The sequence below is a fragment of the Tupaia chinensis genome, unplaced genomic scaffold (assembly GCF_000334495.1).
Source record: "Tupaia chinensis unplaced genomic scaffold, TupChi_1.0 Scaffold000570_1, whole genome shotgun sequence".
Lineage (NCBI taxonomy): Eukaryota > Metazoa > Chordata > Mammalia > Scandentia > Tupaiidae > Tupaia > Tupaia belangeri.
This window is the reverse complement of record NW_006160084.1, coordinates 1165530-1181849: the sequence shown is the minus strand read 5'-3', so window position 1 is coordinate 1181849 and position 16320 is coordinate 1165530.

Below are 16320 nucleotides of genomic sequence, written 5' to 3'. Positions count from 1 at the left end.
GCTGTATAAACCGCTACTCCCCCCTCCTAGGCAGGGCCTCTTTCATTCATTCATTCTTTTTTTTTTTTTTTAAGAGGTTTTTGCCTTAGGGCAGGTGAACTTGCCAGAGAGAGAGAAAGAGAGACAGTGAGAGAGAATATGAGAAATCACCCCCCTCAGGGGGGATACCAGGCTGCAATCCCTTCTCCTCCATTCTCCTCCTGTGATCTTAGGTATGCAAGCACATGTGCCCTGCATGATTTTTAAGCTATCAGGTCCAGGATTCAAATTGCAGTCAGTCATGTGAGAGTCTAGCAATGTAACTATTACACCATCTGCTGGTCCCAGCCTCTTCATTCTTGGGATGAGTCATTGAGATGTCATCACTTTCTTGGAGATCTAAGCCTTGAGTCAAGTCAGAGTCCTCCGATCGCTGAGATTCCTTCAGCTCCACTGATATTCCTGTAGAACCCTGCTCCTCATCTCAGGGCTCCTAATTTAGTTTGTAATTATACATTTGTACCAAGGGTGTGGTGGCTGAAATATGACCATACAGTCTTTGCAGAGCTTCCCATCCAATCTACTTCCCTAACCTTGAATCCTGGCTGGCTTTCTAACCCATTCTGATCCATGGAACATGGAGGCCTTTCTCCTGCAACCTCCATGCCAGTTAGCCCAGGAGCAATGGAGAGTGAAGGACAGAGGAGGACTGAAGTAAGGCTGCTGTCTGACATGAAAAATCAGTGTATGAAGGGAGAAATAGGCTTAGAAGCCAGATCATCCTCATGAGGAGAGTTTCCCAGATCCCTTTGTTCTCCTATATTGTATCATCATATGATCCTAGAGGATATAGATTTTAGACTTTTCTCAGATCAGCTCTTCGTGCAGAGAAATGCATGGAAAGTTTAAGTAGTTCCACACACACTGTGTGATAGTTTGCATATGTTAGCTTAAGCTACATGCTAGGGATAAATTCTCAAACGACGACTTTATACACCACAGGCAATCAACTTGCCTTTAACCAGAAAGGATTCCATAAACACTGATTTCAAAAGCATTGATAATCATTATGTAAACTACAGAATCTTGGAACATTAACAAAATGAACATTAGAAATGTGCTATTACTGGTAACGCTTGGAGTTTAAAATGGACATACTAGATGCTATAGTGGATTCTCGCTGGGTACATCAGTGGCATTCGGAATACACGGCTTGATCAGAACACTGCGGAGACGATCCTCTGTCCTTATAGAGGACATAATGTCTAGCGAGGCCTGCAGCAGGTACCCTCAGGGGTGACACTGCACACTCAGAGTCTCCCAGGTTCCTGATGCTCTCTAACTAAGTGCTACACCTGCCTCATGTGAACCTTCTGGGAAATGGAAGGTTAAAGCAGCAGAGCAAAGCCCTAGGGGTTCGCCCAGCTTCCCAAAACCTTTCATATAATCATTTTTTTTAAAAAAAAGAGGTTTTTGCCTTAGGGCGTATGCACTTGCCAGACAGAGAGAGACAGAGACAGTGAGAGGGAAAGTGAGAAATCACCCACCAGGTGGCATGACCATGCCACAATCTCCTCTCCTCCATTCTCTTCCCAGGATCTTGGACAGGTATGCACATGCATCTGGCATGTGTTTCAAGCCACCGGTTCTGGGACTCAAACCATGATTGGAGTCCACGATGTGGAAGTCCAGCCATGTAACAACCACTATGCCATCTGCTGGTCCCTTGTATAAATCATTTTATGCTTGCTTGTTAATAATTATATTTGAATAATATGTCTAACGTATGGGGTACAACTTGGTTAGAAATTTTGCTTACATTATAACCTGGCCTTCAAATGCACAAGGCATTTATGCTTGATTGCTATGTTTTTTGTTTTTGTTTTTATTTTCCCTTGAAAACTCTTTCCAGATCATGGCACAGGGAGGGAAAACTGAAGCAGAGACTGACAGACTCACTGAGTGGATACAATGAGATTGGAGTTAGTTTTGAAAACATGGCTAGAATACATAGGGCAGAGTTCAACAGAGGTAGAAGTCAAACAGAGTAGGATGATCAGAAATCTGTGGGTCATAAATCCTGAACTTGTTGTCTGAATACTAAGTGGTATGTGGCCAGGACAAGAATTCAGAAGACAAACAACAAATACTTGGGAGCTATGAGCTAAAATAAGATTCTGAAACTTATACAGAACTGAAGGATATTAGAGTGTACAGTAGTAAACAGGAACTTGTAAAAAAATAGAAATGTATTGTTGTAAGTATAACTGGACAGACCACTTTGAAAATTTTGGGCACTTACCTGACACATAAGAAAGCCATATGTTAGGAGAAGGGTTGCTATTGTCCAAGAGGTAAGCATATACAGACCCTCTCTAAAAAATATTAAAAACAAACTTCCAAGGTTCAAGTTGTTCCATAAGAAAATTAACTGTTTTCCAGGAAAAAAAATTATTTAAAGGAATACAACAATATTCAGACACTCAACAATGCATTATGTATAAACCCAAATAAAATATTATTAGACACACAGAGAAGCAGGGAAATGTGAAAAACAAAAAAACAAAAAAAATGAGTCAATAATTGAAGCAGATAAGAAAAGACAGAGATGATGGATTTAGGAGACAAGGCTTTTAAGCAGTCATTATAAATGCAGTCAAGGATGTTAAAGGAAAACATAAACATTGAGGGACTAGATGATAAATTTCAACAGAGAAATAAAAGTTACACAAAAAGAACCAAAATAAAATCTAAATAATTGAAAAATATAATATAGTTGATATAAAAATTACTGGATGAGATTAACAGAAGATTAGATGCTACAGAAAAACACATAGTTGAACTCAAAGACAGGGCAATAGAAACTAGTCCAACTGAAACCGAGAAAAAATGCTGAAAAACAATTCAGAAATCCCTCAAAACAGACCAGAGCTTTAGTGATCTGTGGGTTAATGCTAAGAAGTGTGACTTCACTTAGAGTCCTTGATAGAGAAGTGAGTGAAATATGGGCAGAAAAGAAAAATGGAAGAAATGTGAGCCGAACTCCTAAATTAATGAAAAATTCGAATCCATAGATCTAAGATGCTTAACAAACCTCAGGTGGAATAAACAAAGAAATACACATTAAAGCATATCATGATCAAATTCTTGAAAATTATAAAATAAAATTTTAGAAGCAACGAAAAAAGACATATGACATACAGATCATACAAATGATGGCTGACTTCTCATAAAAAACAATGTGAGCCAGATGACAGTGGAATGACATCATTAAAGTAATAAAAGAAAAAAAATTGCCTACCTAGAATTCTATGTCCAGTGAAAAGATCATTGACAAAATGGAAAAATAAATTCATTCTTAGGCTATAAAAAGCTAACAAACTTCAGCGTCAACATAAGAAATAGTCCCATCTAAGAAATATTAATGGGAGTTCTCTAGGAAAAGGAAAATGATAGCAGTTGAAAATAAATCTATCCCCACCGTGAAAAAAATGAATAACATTTTAAGTAGTAAGTACCTTTAAATATAAAAGTTCCTCCCCTTGTTTATAACTTTTGTAAAAGGTAATTTACTGTTTAAGGCAAAAAATAATAACAATGTGTTGAGGATGTTATAACGTGTAACTCAAGTGTATAACAATAGCACAATAGAAGAGGGACAACAGAAGTATGCTGTAGTTTTCATGCGCATATGTGAAATAGTATAATGTTATTGAAAGTAGACTAATAAGCCAACAATGGATATTTTGAACCCCAGAGCTACCACTAACTAAAAGTATTTGTTGAATGAATGAAAGATCTGTTGTAGGTACAAAAACCCTACGTTTTATAGACTGTTGATGAAATTAGATGTGGCATTTGTCTTCTTTTGAACACTTTAACTCAGTGGGATAAGACAGTGGGTAATTTTCACAAGGGCACAGGAAAGATGAATGGGGAGCAGGATAGGGTGCATTTTCTGCTTCACTGTACCTAATACAATGCTCCAGTTGTTAGAATGTCAAATTAGATTCAACCAGACAGTAAATCTATGTAAATTCCAAGGGAAACAAAATATTCCAGGAAAGTCTTCAAGCCAAGACCTTAACTGGCCTTCTGTGGTGATATTCCACTAAGAAATATTCCTGCTTACCGTTTATGAAAGGACTGGAATTAACAAAGTGTCTTGGTTGCTAACATAGATACTTGAAAGGAAATGTAAAATTTGTAGTGACTTTCCTTCACTTTCAATGTCTGTTTGAGGGTCTATCTCTAGTGACTTAGGTCTTGGTATTTATTCTGCGTGTTTTATATGTGCTGTGCAGTAGATTTAGGGGGATTATATATTGGTGTTGGATACAGATATTGCTAGGCAAATGGAAACCAAGCTTGCTCGGTTATGGAAAGGATAGTAGAAGCTTCTATTCATGGTGTAGTCCCCAAAGGGTATACAATCAAAGGGCTGATGTTATTTCTACAAAGCACTTTCTACTCCTCCTTTTCCCTAGAGGATAGACCAGTTTGGTCACAAAGTGGACTAGGGTTTGGGTAGACCCCGAGTAGAATGGCTTTGAAAGGCATGAGCGGAGTGATATCCTCTCTCCCTTCTTCCTTAAAGCTTCTCGCCTTGCCTTTCCTCTAGTCCTGTGAGTAGAACCCCGTGGCGGGCTGTTTGGAATCAGAATAATAGCACGTGCAATTACAATAACCATTTCATACTCCCCCCACTCCCTCACCCCTTCCCCTGCCAGCCAAGAAAAAAAAAAATCAAGGGCCATTTGAAAAGAAAAACACAACTCTCAGAACCTTGGTCAGCTTGTAAATCAGGATTCCTTAACAAGAGATTTAAGGCCAAGCTGACTTTCAGGGCATTGGCGAATTGCTTAAAATAGTTTGAAGGACAAATAATTTTTCCCAAGAAGAGGGACCTTAGATTTATCATGAAGATGCCCTTCTTCTCCTCTGACGAGAGGAAGGTACAAAGAGAGAGAGAGAGGGAGGGAGAGAGAGAGAGATTAAGACCATTGTTGTAAAAGATGCATTTCTTTTTCAAAAATTAAGAAGGAACAAAAACATTAAATTATTTAATTTAATCATGTAGTCACTGAGGCTCAGAGAGAAGAACTAACATATTGAGAGTGTATTATCCTGCTTTTATAATTTATGGGGCAGAGACTGTGTGCTTGTTTATAGAAATCATTTAAACATGGAGAACTTATGTGCTTTTCTGAAATCAAATAGCTTTACATGTTCGAAAGAGGATTCAAACAAAATATTCCAGTAATCAAAATTGTAATTATTTTAAAGAATTATTAATTTTATTTACTCCTATCCTTTAATTTGCTGTAGGGTACACACCAGACAGAAATGGATACACACACACACACACACTCACAGAGAGAGAGAGAGACAGACAGAGAGACAGAGAGAGAGAGATAGAGTGCGAGAGAGAGAGATAAAATGAGAAGGCAAGCCACCAGATTCGGGACTTGAACTATGGTTAGCCATGTGAGTTCAGTGTCTTAACCACCATGCCACCTGCTGGCTCTCTAATTCTTTTTTTAAAGGTTTTTGTCATAGGGTATGTGTACTTGCTGGAGAAAGAAAGCAGAGAAAGAGTGAGAGGAAAGTGAGAAATCACCTCCAGGGGCTACAATCCCTTCTCCTCCATTCTCCTCTCTGGATGGTGGGCATGCATGCACATGTACCTGGCGTGATTTTCAAGCTGCCAGGTTTGGGACTTCAACCATGGTCAACTCTGTGGGGTCTAGCACCTTAACCATTATACCTTAACCTCCTGGCCCCCCAAATCCTAATTCTCTCCTACTCTCTTTTCTTGCTAACATAGATGAACTGTCCACCCTCCAATATAACGCCAGTCCCTCCACACGCACACTTGATTTCAGCTCTTCCCTACTCAGCCACGTCGCTCCCGCAACCCTGTGCACCATCTCTTAAACCGTAGGTTGGTGAACTAGTCCATAGGCCAAATACAGCTGCCATCTATTTTTGTATGGCACAAACTCAGAAGAGGTTTTACATTTTTAAATGAAGGTATTAAAAGAAAAAAAAAAGTATTTTGTGAGATGTGAAAATTTCATAAAATTGAAATTTCAGCGCCCATAAAGTTTTATTGGTATCCAGTCGTGCTCATTCATTGGTATGTTATCTACATTTCCTTTCCCACTACATCAGCAGAATCGAGCAGCTGTAACAGAGGCCAGGTGACCCACAAAGCCTGAACTACTTGCTGTCTTTTTCTTCGCAGAAAGATTGTGCCTGCCCTTGTCCTAGGTTTTACCTTTTTTTTTTTTTTTGTCTCCACTTGTAGTGAGCTGAAAAGTGGTCTCTAAACATATGCCCATGTCCTAACCATGGAAGCTGTGAATGTGACCCTAACTGAAAAAAAGTCTTTGTAGATATAATTGAGCTATGGGTTTTGTGATGAGGAGACCATCCTGGGTTATTTGGGTGAGCCCTAATTGCTGTCACATGTGTCCTTATAAGAGCGAGGCAAAGTGGGGCCAGCAGGTGGCATGGTGGTTGGGAGTGCTGGACTCCCACATGGCCGACCGCAGTTCAAGTCCTGTACCCAGCAGCTTGCTTTCTCACTTTCCCTCTCTGTCTCTCTCACTCTGTCTCTCTCAGGTTGGGTTGAAACAAACAAACAAACAAATAAATAAATAAAATAAAGTTCAGTAAAATAATTCTTAAAAGAGAGAGAGAGAGAGAGAGGTAAAGGGAGATCAGACGCACAGGAAGGAGAAGGTGGGTGCAGGTGGAGCAGAGACTGGAGTGGTGCAGCTATAAATCTATGCCACAGCCACCCGACCCTGGAAGAGGCTAAGCATGGATTCTCCCTTGGAGCCTCTAGGGGAGTGTGTCCTTGCTAACACCCTGATTTCAGCCCCCTGAAACTGATGTTGAACTTCTGGGGTCTGAGTATGAGAGAAAAAAAATTTTTTTCAATTACCAGAGGTGCATGCACTCACTAGAGACAAGCAGAGAGAGACAGGGACAGAGATGGGGAGAAAGTAATCTCCAACAGAGAGGTCCTTACCACAATCCCTTCTGCTCCCCTCTTCAACATGTCGGGATTTGGGGCACACATGCACATGCATCCAGCATGTTTTTCAAACCACTGGGGCTAGGGCTCAAACTGCCGTTGACCATGTGGAATTTGGCCCCTTTAACCACTAGGCTATAGGACCAGTCCTCTGTTGTTTTTATGTCACTAACTTTGCAGTAATTTGGTACAAACAACTTCAGGATATTGATATACTTCTTAGTCATTTATGCCCCATAAGGGTAAAAAAAATGTTATTTCTCTCATTAAAAAGTTATCTGGTTCCACATTTACTGGCTACTTGCTATTTTTTTGATCTCTTTACGGTAAAACTTCTCATAAAAGTTGCCAGTATGTACTCTCTCTGCTGCTTCTTTTCTCATTTTCTTTTAACTCACCTAATGAGGCATCTGCCCACCACTCTCTCCAAACTGCCCTCACCAGAGTCCTTGCTGCTAAGTGGCTAAACTTAATGGCTTAAACTTAACTCAGGCTTCATCCTCGTGGAACCATCTGCAGCACTGGACTTATCACATCCTCCTCCATCATGACATAGTTTCTGCCTTTGGCTTCCAGGACTTCTTATACTCTCGGTTTCCTCCTGGCCCACCGGCTGCTTTTTCTGTCTCCTTTGCTAGTTTTTCTTCTCCTCCCCCACTTTGTAAGGCCCACCAGCTGCTTTTTCTGTCTCCTTTGCGTTTTTCTTCTCCTCCCCCACTTTGTAGCTTCTACCTTTTCTATCCAAGCTGTCTCTGCTAGAGCTCCCAAAAGTCTTATAGCTTTAAATACCATTTATGGGTCATAAGTGCCTAAATGGACGCCCTCAGCTGCCCAGGCCCTTCTAACTCCAGACTCATCTACGCACTTTTCATATGAGAGCTCCACCTAAAACAGCAAACAGACATCTCAGGTACATCATGTCTGATAGACCCCACCTCAGCTCGGCCCTATCTGCAGCCTCCCGCATCTCTTTTGACAGCATCTGTCATCACTTTCGTTCAGTTTCTCCAGTCAAGAATCTGGAGTGCCTCGACTCCTCTCTGCTTCTGATACCACATGTCCACTTCATAAGGAGATCTCGTAGACTCTGGTCTCTAAGAAAGGTCAAAATCTCATCCCTATTACCTCTGCCACTACCACCCTGGCTCACGTGGCTGTCACGTTTTGCCTGGATTATTGCAATTCTTTTCGGTAGGTCTCCTGAGTCTGCCTGCGCTCTCTTCCGTCTGTCCTCACTACTGCACCAGCAGGATCCTTTGCAACATAAATGAGATCAAGCAGCTCTTAACATAAAAGCCAAAAGTTTCCCGACGTAAAAGCCAAAGTCCTTGTGATGGCCTAAAAGCCGTATGTGACTCTTTGCCTGCATTCTCTCTTTGACCACACTGTCTCTTATCTTCTGCTCGCCTCCTCCCACAAACTCAAAGTGGCTTTCCTGTTATTCTTTTAATGCTGGTGCCTTTGCTGTGGCTATGCCTTACACCTTGCATGTTCTTCCTTCGGGTACACAACACCTGCTGTGCTTCCTAAGGCCATGGGCAAGAGGGCCCTTGCTCTGAGCTCCATACTTGAGAGCAGTGCCTCTCAGACCATCTGTGGTGACTGGTTTTAACAAGGTTATTTCCAATCAACTGGGTGGCCATAAGGTCCCCCTCTACAAGACTGGGGCACAGCTAAGCTGCATGAAACTACCTAAGCAAGTTCAACAACACCTGTATTGGTCTACAGCTCAGTGAGCTACCTGAGATGACCCCACTGGCCACAAGCTTGGATGCAAGGCAAGTTCAACTGCTATTCAAGTTTCTCAGTGTTTAATCTCAAATTTCATCCATCCTGCTGTGTGTGGTAAACAGGCTGTTCCTAGACTGTACTGGTTCATGGACTACACCATGGAGCTCTGATGCAGTGCACCCCACTTTGGTATTCTCTGGCTGTACCCCCTTGCTGAGAAGTGAGGATTCTGAAGCATCAGGATTGGTGCCTACCTGGGGCCCATGATGCCCCAGAGATCACATTCTGGGTACCCTGGACCCTAAAGTCCCTTCTCAATGCCTTTAAGTCCACATCCAGGGTCCATGCAGACTACTTCCCCAGGTCCATCTGCCTCACCACCATGTGCACCTCTAGGCCTGACGGTTGACAAAAGGCCATCTGTGTGTGATGGGTGTGGATGAAGCATGGGTGCTCAAGCCAGACTGCCTACAAGTGGGCACGTGGAGAGCCCCTGAGCAGAGGAGAGAGCCTTGAGTGGGAGAAGAGGTAGAGAGAACCACGGGACTAGGTGTACTCTGTCTGTACCATCATGTTCTGGTGGAGAATTCTGAGTAGTCCAAAAAGCCTTTTGGTAGTGATGAATGTAAATTTTAAGTTAAAGGATAGAACTTTGCTTAGTTAACAGATGATTACTTTGATTTATAACTTTGAAGTATTTGAACATTGGGTCTATGGGCATCCATCTGAACTCTTACCTTGGGCCCCCAAAATGTTAGCTGTGTGTCTTCATGGCTTACTTCATTATAGCTCTGCATGGCTCTCACCTTCTGTATTAGTTTTTATAACTCTTCTAAAACAAAGTACCATGAATTGGGTGGCTTAGAACAAAAGAAACTTACTGTCTTTTAGTTCTGGAGTCCAAAATCAAGGTGCTGGTGGAGTCATGTTCCCTCTAAAGGTGACAGGAAGGACCTGTTCCAGGCCTCTTCCCTAGGTGCTGGTCACCTAAGGCATTCCATGTCTTGTACATGGACATCTTCATCTTGTGTCTCGTTACCTCATCTTCCCTTTGTGTGTGTCAATCTCTGTGTCCAAATTTCCTCATTCTGTAATGACATAATCATATTGTATTACACCCCACTGCAGTGACCTCATTTTAGCTCAATTATTTCTGTGAAGACCCCATTTACAAATAAGGCCATATTCTGAGTGACCGAGGGTTAGAACTCAACATATCTTTTTTGGAGAGCTAGAATTGAATCCATAACTCCTCTTCAGCGAGAACTCCTTGATGACACTGTTCAGCACTCTATCCTGCCCACCTCAGCTGACACCCACACCCCAATCCATCCTACCCTGATTTACTTTGCCTTTTTTTGTAGTGATGATCATCTTTTAACAGACTTTTTAACTAACGTATGTACTCTATTTATTGTTATCAAATGTCATTTCCTATAAGAATGCTAGCTTCCTGAGGACAGAGATGCTGTCTCTCTTCTCAGGAGGAAGAGAGACAGATGTCTGCTTGTTCACTGCCGCTTCCAGGAGTTTATAACACTCACTCAGTGGATATGTGTAGGATGAGTTATTTGAACTATACTATCTTCTAGGGGAAGAACAATGTTCCTCTTAATTCTGATAGAAATAATAGAGAGAGAGAAATAGCTAGAGATAGAAACAGATAGAGATAGAAATAACAGAAATAATGAAGTAGTCATCTCACCTAAAGAATGATGGCTACAGAGAAAAGTTAAGAAGAACAAGTGGTGTCTAACACACTAAAATATCGAAAATTTTGTTTGGAGAGTTCTGTTAGGTCATCAGAAAAGTCATGAAGCATTTTTGCATAAAAATATATTGGGCCCAGCCGTTGGCATAATGGCTATGTCACTGGACTCCCATGTAGCTGACTGTGGTTTGAGTCCTGGACCTGATGGCTTAAACTCATACCAGGGGCGTGTGTGTGGCCGAGATCCCGAGAGGAGAATGGAAGAGAAGGGACTGCGGCGTGGTCCTCCCCCGGGGGGTGATTTCTTGCTTTCTGTCTCTCTGTCTCTCACTGTCTTTCTGGCAAGTGCACGCACTCTATGGCAAAAACCTCTCCAAAAAGAAAAATATATCATGACTTTTCGGACAACCCAACATTACTGCCTAAAACTTTACCCAAATCTAAATTAAATTATGCTAAATTCATGCAAATAAGCCTGCATTTAGATGAAAATCTGTAATTTAAAAAAGAAAGCAAAAGAGAAGAGAAGGAAAAAGGAAAAGAGTTGAATTTAAACCTATAAGCATCAATCAGTTTGAGGGGAGGCATGGAAATGAAGGTCATATTAGGCTGTCCATAATATTTTTTTTTGGAGAGGTTTATGGTATAGGGTATGTGTGCTCAGTAGAATGACAGAAGAGAAGTTTGTGTCTGCCAGAAAGACACAGAGGAACGGGGGGGATGGCCACGCCACAATCCCTTCTCCTCCATTCTCCTCTCAGGATCTTGGGCACGCAGGTACATGCATCTGGTGTGAGTTTAAGCCCCTGGGTCCGGGACTTGAACTGTGGTCGACTACATGGGAGTCTAGCGGCATAGCCATTACGCAAACTGCTGGTCCCTGTCCATAATTTTTAAAGAAAGCTAAAATCAATTCTTTTTTTTAAAAAAATAATTAGTTAATTTTATTTACTAATTCATTTATTTTAACTTGACCAGAGAGACACAGAGAAAGTGAGAACATATGCAGTAAATTATGAATGATAATTCTATTTTTCAACCATTAGTTGGCCAAAATTAAAAAGCCTGATCATAGTAAACCTTGAAATAGAAGCAGTTTGGTGGGAGTGGAACTTTGAGCACTATTTGGCCGTATGCATGTATCAAAGTACACATTCTGCTCCTCGATAATTTCACATGCTACACAGTGCACAGAGGCACATGACAGCGATGGCCCTCGGCAACAGTACTTACAACAGCAGAGAAAGAGGAAAACACCTGAAGGTCATCAACACGTGAAAACAAAAAGTGGATAAGTAAATTGTAGGATATCTATACCAGCAGTTAAGAACCACTGACCCAGAAACTGGGTCCTAATTAATGTGTGTTGTTTTAACTGCTAAGTTGGGGTTAATATACTGCATAGCAATAGAAAACTAATACACACATACACACACACACACACACACACACACACACACCAATCTATGTATTAGGATGTTGGGAAACCCATGATATATTTTTTCTTTACTTTCCTTTTTTTAAGAGAGATTTTTGCTATAGGGCACATAGGCTCACCAGAGAAACAGAAAGACAGAGAGACAGAAACCAAGAAATCACCCCCCAGGCAGGATGGCCTCACCACAATCTCTGCTCCATTCCCCTCTTGGGATTTTTGGGCATGCACGCACACATGCCCAGCGTGAATTTTTAAGCCATCAGGTCTGGGACTCAAACTGTGGTTGACTATGTGGGAATTCAGTGACATAACCATTACTCCATCTGCTGGTCCCATGACCTATTTTTCTATGCAAAAGTGTGTCATGACTTTCTTGACAATTCAATATTTTCAATGGTTCCAGATATATGTGCATAAAGGCTTAGAAAATAAAAACGGAGTCTGAAAAACTCACACTAGAAACACTTGGGAAACTTTAAAAGGCACTGGCCTTCAGCCCAGAAACAATGAAATCCTATGGTATATGTAGAACCTGTGCATAAGTATTGCATTTAAAGAAAGCAAGAAAGCAGGCAAGTTAGCAAACCAGAGCTGGGAAGCACTGACCTGTGTCTCGGAGCACTATGCTGTATTTCAACACAACTTAGATGTAGGTGCTCACTTGGGTAGACCTCCAAGACGTTTTCTCAACTGAAATACGCAAGTTGAAGGAAGTTTGGTACAGGCCCATACCTCTATAAAAACACCACGGTTGGCAACCTCTAAAGTGCCCTCAAGAACCCCTTAAAGAGAACTCCCTGCCCTTCGGCTTACTGACTAGTTTAATGAATAGACTATGGAAAAGTGAATTACCTGCATAATCAATAAGACTAGGCTGTAATATACTGTGGCTTCCATCCTGGGTGTGATTTTGCTCAGATTTCTCACTCTACAGGAATCCGGTTTTCTTGACATCAGACAGCCCTGTGGAGAGGCCCTGATGGCCTGGGAATGGGGTCTGCCAAGACCATGTGAGTGGTCTTAGATGACAGTCCTCCCCTACTTCTGCCTTCAGAAGAGTCCAGCCTCAGCTTTCTACCACCTAGGAGAGACCGTGAGCCAGAGGTATCCAACTTAGCCAGTCCCCAGGTTCCTGACCCAGAAATTGGGCAATAATACATTTTTAAAAATTAATTTATTTTACATTCATTCATTAAACATCATCACAGCATACAATATGCGATTTCCCATCCAGAATACACTGTATAGTGGCTTAATCATAAATGTTATCATCAACAATTAAGTTTCCATTTCTTGTTTCATATATCTATCATATATATTTCATATATATGTATCTCATATATATATATGAGTGTGTGTATATATATGTTTTTGTGTGTATGTGTGTGTGTGTATATATATATATATATTTTCTTTTTTGCTGGTATCTGCAGTTGCTTTTCATTCCTTTTTTTCCCCACACATATTTTTTTGAGAGTTTTTTGCTATAGGGTGCATGTGCTCACCAGAGAGACAGAGAGACAGGAAACAAGAAATCACTCCCCAGGGAGGATGGCTACACCGTAATCTCTTCTCCTCCATTCTCCTCTCGGGATCCTGGCCATGCACGCACACATGCCTGGTGTGAGTTTAAGCCACCGGGTCCAGGACTCAAACCACAGTCTACTACATGGGAGTCCAGTGACATAGCCATTACACTAACTGCCGGTCCCTTTTTCCCACACATTTGATTGATTCACAAAATATCTTAATTAATCTAACTACTTTCAATAGTATGTTCAGCTTATATGTACATATCTGTGAACACATGTCTGACTTCAGGCAGGAAATTCCATGAGTAGAATGAATATACGATAAAGTAGCACCTAACTGAGGCTATATAGCTTACTGTGATCATTAAATAGGTATTTTTAAATATATTTTTTAATTTCGAGAAAGGCAGTTTTAGCTTTAATAAATCAAAATCAAAAAATGTTAAGAGAACTTTGCTTAAGACTTGGGACCAGCAGTTGGCATAATAGCCATGTCGTTGGACTCCCATATAGTCAACTGTGGTTCGAGTCCTGGACCCAGTGGCTTGAACTCACACTGGGTGCATGTGCATGCATGCCCAAGATCTCGGGAGGAAAATGGAAGAGAAGGGATTGCAGCATGGCCATCCCCCCTGGGGATCATTTCTCGCTTTCTGACTCTCTGTCTCTCTGTCTATCTGGTGAACGCATGTGCCCTATAGCAAAAAAACCTCTTCAAACCCCCCGCCCCCAAAAACAAAAGGATATTAGCTTTATTTGTATAGTTTTGGTTTTATTTACTGGGAGAATGCATTCAGGGGTTGTTGGTCTATTTTAAAATTAATATGGAAAGATGTAATTCAAGAAGCAGTGGTTTTCCTTGGCAAAGGCCGCCAGCTTGTGGTTCTGGAACAGTGCAGCTGATAACGAGGGTTTGTGGTGCCTAAGGAATAATCTGAAGAACCTCCCACTTGCGCCCCTTCTCCTGGTGAGATGTTTGTGAGCGAGCTGTATTTCGGACTCACAGCCAGCTTTGCCATCACATGCCCAAAACCGTTGGGAAAAAGTAGTTAAGAAAATAAAGAAACGTCAAGTGACTGGAAAGAAAATGTTCTTCCAGGAAGAGGAAGATGGCTGCAGAGGTGGCCCTGAAGTTTCAAGAGTTTTTGTGATTTCTTCTCTTGCTGATCAACCCCCTAAGACCAATAGTAAACAGCTTCACTTCCCAGAGTCTTGGGGCATGCCAGCATGGAGGGATGACTACTTCGGCTAAAGTCCAAAGAGGAGAGTTGAGGCTCAGCTGACTGAGAAAAAGTCAGAAATACATCAAAAAAATCCCAGTTTCTACTTAAGAACAAGAACCCCTCATGACAGCAGCATACACTCACTGAAACTCACGGGTATGTCAGGCACGTGTGCTGCGGAAGCCCCACAACTGGACATTTCGAGGTTGATAGTAACAGCCCCATTTTTTAAAGAAGAGTTCATTGAAAAGCAGACAAGTTCACTAACTCGCCCACAGTCACCCATTCAGAAATGGGAGAAACTGGGATACAGGCTCTCATGCCTCAGTGTGGGGTGTTCTCTGACACTCTACGCCCTCCATGCGTTGTGGCCTTCCTTCCTCAACTTTGTGGATGGGTATGGCAGTTTTAAAACACTGTCAGCTCTTGGACACTCATCCTGCAGGTGTCTGTGAGCCCTCCCTCGCTTCTGGAAGGGCCTCTGACTATGGCAATTACAATGCGAATGTGACTTCTGAGACTCAGTCCTCAAGAGGGTAGATTTTCAGCCTGGTTCAGTTGGGCACATTGGTGTTTGGAAGCCAGGCTTTCCCCCGCCCCGAGCAGTTCAGCCCACATGGGAAGGCCGCAGGGCAGGAATCTGGGCACTGCTCCAGCAGAGCTCTCAGCAGATAGCAACACCCACCGCCAGGTGAGGCTAGTGAGAAAGACTGAGGGCCGATTCCAGGCCCTGTACCATCTGCCCAGCACTGTGTGAGAGACCTAGTGCAAGAGCTCAGACGCCCTCCACAAATGGGAGAGGAAGACAGAAGTAGTGTCTAGAACCACTGAGATTTAGAGTGATTAGTGACACAGCAATGGAAAACCAGACCTGCAGATTTATCAGAACCAGAGTTAGGATGGCAGAGGACACGCAACAGAACAAGGAGACTACCAAATGGAAATCTTACTTATCAACCTCGCTGTCTGGCCACAGCCCAGAGGCGAAACTGAAAAACTGGCTTAGCCAGGTGTCTATAATCATCTGAAGAACAAAACCAGTGCTGGAGAGATGTCATGAGAGCTGTCCCCGCTCTCCAGCTACCCCTGGCCCCATGTGGCTTAATGCACACACCTTGTCCTCAAGGCCACTACCCTGGGCACCCTCCCAGGCTTGCCCACCCCAGAGAAGACCACCCTTGATCAGAATCTCCTTCCTCTTACCCACCACCCATCCCTCCCCACCACAGCCACTGCAAAACTTACTAATTCGGGGGTGTTTTCTCTCAGGGACCAGGTGTCAATCCAGAAAGGGAACAGTTTAGGAATCAGATGTTCTTACTTTCAAATCCCAGGGAGGCTACTTTCTAAGCACAGAGACCTTAACCTCAGGGACAGGTCACATAACCTAACCAGCACTGGTTTCCTCCTTTGCCACAGGGAGACCATGTCGCAAAGTAAACCCCGTGAGCCAAGCACTGAGTGACACAATATTTGAAAATCATAATACATGAAATCGGGACTCAACCAAGCTTTGCATTTTGAGAGGAAACTAAGAGTTCACCTGAGATCTTTATAGGTCGGGCAATTAGAGGTCGTGTAAGAGTTAACTTAGGGAGGGCCAGCATGCAGTGTGGAGGTTAAGGTGGCTGGATCCCATAGAGCTGACTCCTTGGTTTGAA